The sequence below is a fragment of the Telopea speciosissima genome, chromosome 8, assembly GCF_018873765.1.
Source record: "Telopea speciosissima isolate NSW1024214 ecotype Mountain lineage chromosome 8, Tspe_v1, whole genome shotgun sequence".
NCBI classification, from domain to species: Eukaryota; Viridiplantae; Streptophyta; class Magnoliopsida; order Proteales; family Proteaceae; genus Telopea; species Telopea speciosissima.
In genome coordinates, this window is record NC_057923.1 from 22,417,061 (window position 1) to 22,426,480 (window position 9,420).

The following is a 9,420-nucleotide window of genomic DNA, read 5'->3' on the forward strand; positions in this document are numbered from 1 at the left end:
TAGGGATTAAACTTCTTAGAGATCACCAAAGACGGATGTTGGGCTCGTCACAAGCATCCTATAAACAAAGTTCTAGCCAGGTTTAGTATGGAGAACTCCAAGAGAGGAAGTGTTCCTTTTCAGCATGGAGTCAATCTTTCCAAATCTCAATGTCCTCGACTCATACGGACATTGAAGAGATGAGGAGGATTCCCTATGCTTCCATAGTAGGGAGTCTTATACATACTATGTTGTGTACAAGGCCAATCGGTTTCTATTTGATTTTTTCGATTTCTTATTCGGTTTAAAATCATGTTTTTGCGGTGCAAATCAAAATCGAACCGAGAAGGAAACCTATAAAATCAAAATCGGATAATTTTTCTACGGTGCGGTTCGATTCGATCATAAACGGTCGATTCCAATTCCGATATTCGTTACCGATTCCATTTTGACACCCTTACCCAGAGCTGAATCCTGATAGAACCATGGCTAATCAATGAAGACCTTGAAGGCTCTTAATCTTAAGATTAAGATTTAGCCTCTTAATGACGTGGAAGACCGATGTCACGGTTCTCCACTCTTCTCCTAGTCTTTCTTTGAGTGGAGAGAGCTGTAGAATTTCTTCATTTTTAGACGATCCCTCGACTTCTCACTTTGTTACAATCCTCCCTGAGGAATGTCTCAAAATCCCTAAGCATTTTCATTTATTATCCTCAATGTCCTTCAGCAACATGGAAGGAAATACCTTGAAATTGATACTAGAAATGGTCCTCGAAAGGTGAAACCCTAGATTGCAAAAATAGATCTGTAGTCTGAATCGGTTGGCCCTGGAAGTTCTCTCAAGAACCATCCAAATGCGTGTAGACCAGCAACTTATTGCTCCTCTCCCCAAATGCAAAGCTCTCAAGCTAACTCACCTTGCCTTTGTTGATGATCTTATGATCTTCTCAAAGGCTTCTATTAGTTCTTTTGAGAATAGTATGGCCTGCCTGCAGCTCTTTGACGATCTTTCAGAGCTTTGAAACTTTTAAATTTATATTTAAGTTTATGTTCATGTACTTTTGGTTAACTTTGTCAGCATGGTTTTTAATTAATAGTTGTACTCAAACTTTAGTTTCGGCTTTATCACTGCTCTCAGCAGTTTTCTAGTATGTCTCTATTACCAGATGACTACCATGGTCACTAGCATGGAAGAGCTTCAAGGACAGATGACAAGATTCGACAACCTATACCGCGACATGCATGCCTGAGTGGTTCGCATGGAGTGTCATACGAGGCATGCTGGTTCTCCTTATACACCAACGCCACCAGGTCAACAGCGATAATGACTTGGATCTACTTTCTTTTCTTTTTGTTGCCTATATGGCTATGTTTCTAGAACTATTTGTCTTTGTATTTAGGGTAGTTTATTGAACTCAATATGTAATCTCTTTGAGAGAAGAGCTCGGTATAGGAGTTCATGCCTGGTAGTTCCATCAAAAGAAAAGTAGGGAGCTCATCCATGAGTTTATGCCTAGAAGTTCACCAAAAGAAAAGTAGGGACCTTGTCCAGGAATTCACCCACACCAATGGGTAGGGTATAATTAATTAAGCCCAATATGACTTTGGAAATATCTTACAGGCCAACTATGGTGATATGATGGGTGAGTCAGGTGATGCCCCATTAAATGCATGGCCTGATGATGTTTTAAATGGCCTAATGATGACGAAGGGTAGTAAGTAATGAATGAGGAATGAAGGGTGCGCAGTAAATAATAAATGAGGAAGGCTTGGCTCCATTCAGCCCGTGGCTTTCTCTGTCCCTTGATTGATCACACTTTTGGGGTGTCGATGGTTTTCCATGCAAAGGTCAACTTTTCTTCTAATTTGTCTCTATTACCTACTGTCATTTAATTCTTAAAGCTTTTAATCCTAAATTAGATTTAATTATGGATCGGTAAACCTAAGGATGCTGCTAACTATGAGTTAGGTTCAAAGAACATTGCTCTCATACCATACTGTCACATCCCACCCAAACTAACCCGTGCTCATGTGATTGAAGGGTTGTGTGTCAACGCCCTTCATGAACCGGTTCATCTCCTTCTTAGAGATTCTCTCCGACTCCAGCATAAAATGAGGAGGCCACCTAGGGATGCAAGACCTCTTATCACCTAGTCATTGCCTGTAGGCCCAATCACCCAAGTACCAGGCGTACCCAAAAGGGCATACTCCTTTCATGCATCCATGGTTTCATCTTTGTATGGCCACCTGCAGTATATGCTTATCCTCTAATTTCTTATTCCTTCCTATAACATTCATGTGATTTAGGACCTAATTTCTTTAGTGTTCCATCACTTCTTCATTCTATCATGTATGCTATATGTTTACCATGTTTGATCTCATCTCACCATTCTCGCCATTGATATGCCATAGGCTTTATTTTTTCGATGCTTTTGCAGAGTTTTTGGGCATATTCTATTGCCAAAACCTATCCATCTCTGGATATATTACCTCTCATAAGTCTGTAAATTAAAGAAATAAAAGATCTTACAAGAAATTGAGTTTAAGAGTTTCTTAGTGAAAGCTTGTTAGAGTATAAAACCATTGAGTGGGACGTGAGAGAGTAAATGGTGTAAATGGTACTTGGCCGATGGCCACAAATATAGAATCTCATCAATTCAAGAGAAATAGGGCAGCAGAAATCATCAGGAATAACTACACAGTCAAGCTTCGTAGTTTCCTTATAACTCTTGGTGGACATGTCATCTTCCTTGTCTGAGTAAGCGTTGTTACATTTTTTAGCCTCAGAAGCTGCAGAGAATCTCTTTGATCTTTCTAATTCATGTATCATCTGTTCCATATTATACCTCATCTTACCATTAACTTTTGGAGCAATGTCAGCCAAGGCCTGAGGTTCATGAAAGAGATTACCTATGTTGTGAACATGCAATCTTCCAATTACCTTGTTACCTAAATCTAGCATATATATGTTGGGAATAAACCCGATGCGCAGCAAAATTTGGATCGTGTCAATACTTGTAGTTCATGATCAAGAGTAGGGAAGAAACAATTTCAAAAACCCATACGTCTGACAAACACAGGTGCATCTTTTCCGAACAGAAGTCCCCTTTTTCCATTATGAGTTTACAACCTCCGACTGCTCCTCCGGTTACCCTTAAGACTTCTCACGCCTCTAAGGTTGACTATCTGTACGAACTCAACTACACTTTAGCTGAACAGCAGATTCACCCTACCAACTTTCCGATCATCAACCCTTACGATGTCTTCCCTCAGACATCCTCTTCTGTCACTCGGAAGCTTAGGACAATCATCTCTCCCAAAAAGACCCAGGGTCTCAAGGAGTATGTCCAGGCTCCCCCTTTCTCTCAGAATCAGGTTACTGCCAGTGGCAAAGAATAGTATTTTCCGGTTAATATCAGTCCTGACCTGATTTGTCAATGGATCCACCTTGGCTACACTCATCTCCATTTGGGCGCCGTGAAGATCGCGACTACTTTCCATGGCCCGAAAGGTCTCCCTGTGGCGATGCGACTAAACTTTCTGGATACCAGGTTCAGAAACTTTCCACATGCCACCATCACCGATGTTCAGACCACTCTGAACGATGGCACTGTCTTCTACACTGTGTACCCAAACTACAATATTTCTCTTCAGGATCCAAATCTCCCAGATGCCTGGCAGTTCTTGATCCAGTTGACTGGTGCACCTCAGAAAGAGACGGCGATTGCAGCCACACTTCATTACCAGATATGTTACAGACTCCAGAATCATGCCATGAACCTCAACACCGGATTTTCCAGCAACGATGCGGCTCTCTTCGTCCAGATCTGAGAAGACCGGATCCCTACGATCACCCATGTTCCAAGATAAATTGATCGAGCGGCACTCCTAAAGCTCATCCCTGAATCCTGGATCACGGCTTATGAGTCTACTCACAACATCCCGGCTGCAACTCCCCCCTTGACGGCAATAAATCCCGTCTACAAACCTCTTGAGAACGGACGCACCTTAGTCACTTATCCTCGCCCAGCTGATATGGGCATGATTATCCCAACCGCCCACGCGGACACGGACGCCTGGTTTGAGCAGGTCGATGATCTTGATGACCCTGCTCCTCCTCCTTCTGTTCCGCCTTCCAAACCTAAACGGAAGAAGCACGGCCTAGACCCTTTATGGCTCCGTTATCAGGCAGGTTGCCCGAATGTTGGCCCTCTTGGCGAAGACCATGGCCGCTATCAGTTTATTGTGGACTACGGCTCTGGCAATCCCTGTCCTTTAAGCTGTTGTTCACCACCACGGCCCCCTTCTCCACTACCTCCTATTCCTCCATGGTGCAAACCAGATCTGCCACCAGCACCGTCATCTCCTCCGGCATCACCTCCTTTGATGCTCGCGCACTCAGTCCAAGAACCACTTCCATGTTTTATGGCCGCTCGCTCCGGACGGCATCGCAGGAACTTCCTCCCACCGCCGACATGAGGATGCAGATCGACGCCGCCATAAGTGGAAAGTTGCCCCTAATATTCTGGACAACATGGGATAGATGGTCTCAAATTCTACGGTTGAAGCACAGCTCAACTGGCAGGCTGAGAATGCGCTGGTCCAAAACCAGTATCTGAACAAATTGATTTCTTACCAGGAGCACCATACGCTTGCTCTCCAGCAAACAGAGGTTGACATCCGTTATCTTAAAACACGGATCGAATCTCTCCATCAGGAGCTCATGACCATTGCTATGACTGTGAAGGATTCTTCTTATGCCTCCCTCCTCATCTCTGGCCGAGAAAAGGAGAAGAAACATTTGGAAGAACAACTCCGACGGGCACAAGCACAACCTTCATTCCCATCCAGTCCCCCTTCCTATAATTATCCATTGTTCTCCGATTCCTTCACCACACCAACTTACCCTGACCATTCAGCCCCACATACTTTCCCTACTGCCATGTTCAAAGAATTACAGGACCAACAGAGGAATTTGGCTGCCCTCAAGGCCAAATCCTCTAAACCAAAGAGGTCTCATCCTTCTCATGTCCAGATTCCACAACCAGTTTTCCCTTCCTATTCAACCCCAGCGGCTAAACCCATGATTCAGCCTACTTTTCAGCCACTCCCTAGACACCCTCAAGGACCACTTGGTTTCGTCCCTTAGGTTCCTCCCATGACCAAACCATCCTCTTCGGACTCCGCTTATACTGTTGTCCCTGTCCCTGAGAACTCCAATACTCTCAGCACCTATCTTACCCAGCTAACCCTTTCCCCGGTTATCCCTATCCCGGTCCTATCCCTCTCTAAGGTTTCTTCGGTCACCTCCTTTACGGATATTGACTCTCAAACTCCTTTGCTCATTTTCCAGACGAATCCTCCTACTGAGCCCGGTGTTACTGAACCCATCGTTCATAGTAGCGACAGTGAAGTTGATGTTGATGCACCTCCACCTCATCCACCACAGCAGCCCCCTCCTCCTTTTCCTCAAAGGACTGACCTCCATCCTTTTGCCAACCAAGATCCCAAACAATTGTTCACTTTTGACGAACTCCCGTTTCATAAGTGGCCTGAGCAGATCTCTGAGTTTCATGCTTGGCTGATTGCAGAAATGCTTATTGCAGGTGCTACTGATAACACTGTCCTAACTAAGTTTCTTGCCCGTACCCATGGTACTTTACGGGAATGGTTTATGGCTCTCGGAGGCTATCGGCAGCTTCAATGGACACAAATTCCTATTGATGTTTTCATTGCCCAGTTGTATAATGAAATGATTGGACCAATAGAGAACAACCGTGTCAAGGCTCGAGAAGAATATTTCCAGATGAAATGCTGCTCTTTCCAAAAGGCAGATTTGGCTAAGCACTACACCAGGATGCTCGATCGGTTCTACATCCTTGGTGGGCTTGATGACCCCAATATGAAGCAAGTTTTCCTCAACTCTTTCCTCGAACCTTTGGGAAAAGACGCTGTGAAATCTTTACAGCAACTTGGCCTCCTTATTGATCAGGCTCCAATTGGTCGTCTGTACCAAGAAATTCTCAGTGCTTTGCAGAAACTCTGTGACCAACAGCTGTTCTTCAAACAGTGGGAAAAGACCACCCACAAGCTCACTAATGCCTGTGATACATCCTATCTCAAGATCAAGTGCAAAGAATCAGTTTGCTCTTGCCCCTCTAAGAAGAAATCTCATTTCTCAAAGATCAGTTCACATCCTGACAACAGACCTCCTCACCGGAATCACAAGGATCCTAAATCTCACCGTTTTAAACGGCGACCCAAGAAGCAGCCTTATAAATTCTTCAAGAGAAAGAAGTTCAGGCAGAAGACTTCTACTAAGTGTTATGCATGTGGCAAAATTGGCCACTTTGCAAGGGATTGTCCTGACAAAACAAAGAAGGCCAAACTTATGCACATGCTTGCATAGTTTTCCATCACAGATGATCCAGAAGCAGATGTGGAATCCCTCTACTCTGTAGATGGTGATTTCTCTCCCGACCTACTTTTTGCCCTAGAAAATTGGGACGATGGCTCCGAAATCTCCTCACCCGAATCCGAGTCCGATGAATTTGATCCCATCTACCCGGTCCTATCCTCAGGACCCTCTTCTGCTTTTCCTTTACCCTCTTTGGCTGTTACCAAAACACCTTTACCCCAGGCTTCCTTGTACATCTCCCCTACTACATGGGACCGTCCTATTAAAGTTATAGGATATTTTGATACAGGTTATTCCACAACAATTCTGGCTCCCCATGTCCTTCCTCCTGATTGCTGGAAGCCCCATAAACAGTTTTTTACAGCAGCTGACGGACAAACATTTTCTGTCAATATGATTTCCAAAAATCCTATCCGCTTTAGGATTTTTCCTTCTCTTACTCTCAGTCATACAGTTCTAGGCTCCTCCCTCCCCGGTCGAGATTCTCTCATCGGTTTTGATCTCCTTTGCCGTCTACCCCATCTTCGATGGAGTATCCATGGTCTCAGTTATAAAAAGGATTTCCTCCCCTGGACCACTGTTTCTAATTTGTTACTAATGTCTCCCATTGCAGATATCAAACAGCAACTTCTGGCTCGATGTAGTGCTGACTCCCACACGGAGTTCCTTACAAAGTGTGATCATCCTCTTTGGACCAATCCAAAGTTCTTTATCCGGCTTCGTTTTAAGAAAAATGAGGACGCCAATCCAACCAAGGCCAGCCACTCTAGCATGAAGCCTGAATACCTCACCAATGCTCGCCAAGAAGTCTCTCTTTTACAGGCCCAGCACCTCATAGAGAAGACATCTTCCCGTTGGGCGTGTGAAGCGTTTTATATTAACAAACGCGCTGAACAGAAGAGAGGTAAACTCAGATTGGTAATCAACTACCAGCCTCTCAATGCATTTTTGGCCGATGATAAGTTTCCCCTGCCAACAAGGCCTGCTCTTCTTCTTCAACTATCCAAAGCAACCATCTTCAGCAAGTTTGATCTAAAAGCTGGTTTCTGGCAACTCAGCATCCATCCAGATGATCGTGCCAAGACTGGTTTCTGCATTCCCGGTGCACATTTTTAGTGGACTGTGCTACCTTTTGGTCTCAAAGTGGCTCCTTCCTTATTCCAGCAAGCAATGCTACAGGTTTACGCCTCCATATAGGACCATGCCCTTATATATATTGATGACATCCTTCTCTTTTCTTAGACGGAAGTAGAACATACTCTCCTCCTCCAGAAGTTCCTTGATGTCACTCTGGTTCACGGTGTTATGCTCTCTCCCACAAAAATGGAAGTTGCAGTCACTACCATTGATTTTCTCGGCGTCATCATCTCCAAAGGCAGTTTCCAGTTACAACCTCATATTGGTCGTTCCCTTCTTGAATTCTCAGATGGTCCTTTTACTCGGCAACAGCTTCAGCAGTTTCTTGGCATCATCAACTATATGATCGAGTTCCTGCCTCATCAGATTTGATTCACAAGCCATCTTCACCGCCTTCTCAAGAAAGATGCTTCTCCCTGGTCTCATGTTCACACTAAAGCAGTTCAGAACTTGAAAGCCCTCGCACAGTCACTACTTACCCTGCAGATTCCATCTGCTGGTCTCTGTATTCTCCAATCAGATGCTAGTGATACCCAATGGGGTGCAATACTACTTGAAGAATTTCCAGATACTAAACGTCGTGTATGTGGATACCGTAGTGGACTGTTCAAGCTCTCTGAACAGCATTACCATTCCACTTTCAAAGAGATTCTTGCAGTTCATCGTGGCATCGAAAAATTCCAGTTCTTTCTGGTAGGACATACATTCCAAGTCGAGATGGACATGACAGCTTTTCCTCGCATGTTACAGTTCAAGCAGAAACAGCTCCCAGAGTCTCAGTTACTCCGATGGGCACAATGGTTCTCCCAATGGTCGTTCAAGGTTAGACACATCAAAGGCAAAGATAATGTCCTTGCAGACTTTCTCTCCCAGACCAAGCAGAAGCTACCATTATCTTCTTCCATCCCTGTCCTTTGCATGCCGCTTTGCATTCCGCTTACGTCAGGAGCTTCTTCCTCCTCTTCAGCTCCACCACCACCTGATCCTTTGCTTCAACTATTACCTACTCTCCCAGCATCTCTCTTCAGCAATATTTCTCTCCGTACTCTAAAGGCTAATAGCATCTCTACCTATCAGTCTGTCCTCTTCTCCATTGTTCACACAAGTAGACTCTAGTTTGATTGGGTCACTTGTCACCCGGATTTTTCTTTCCTTACCCCTTTTTCCATCAATCCAGCTCTTTTTGATGCCGAATGTGTTGTCTTCTTCTGGCATCTCCTGGCTGTTCATAAGGTTGCACTAACCTTCAACCGCCATACCCTCTACCATTACCTCAGCACCATTTCCACCATTTTCTCCAATCCCACAGGCACTGCCTATTTCCGTCTTCAAAGGCCCCAATGCTTAGCTCGTTTTCTCCGCCTTTTTGCTCCTATACCTCACTGGATCAATATCCTCTCAGCCCTTGATGACCTTCCTTTCGTCACATACATCTTCCATCGTCCTCCTGACTTCATTCACTACCATCTAGTTTCTCCTCCTATCTTGGATCATAATCTCATTGCCTATGACCCTACTTTCTCTTTCCATGAAACTAGTTCCCAGGATATCTTCATCCATCGTGATGAATCTGATGCTCACAAAGACCGATGGTATACCTTCATGGCAACCATGTGTTCTCACAATAACATTGATCCGGCCACTCTGCCAGCCTGTCTCCTCCACAGTACCCGCACGGCTTGGGAAGTCAACAATGAGCTACAGCATCCGGTCATTCATCGCATCATGAACGAACATATGGAATTTGAGATTGATCATGCTCTCGATACGTTCATCCCCTACACCAGCGATACAGACTTCGATACTGATTGACCACTCAACAGTCTCCTCCTTGTCTTATTTATAAAGTAACTATGGTTTGTCGGATTTGTACCCCTAGTTTGTCG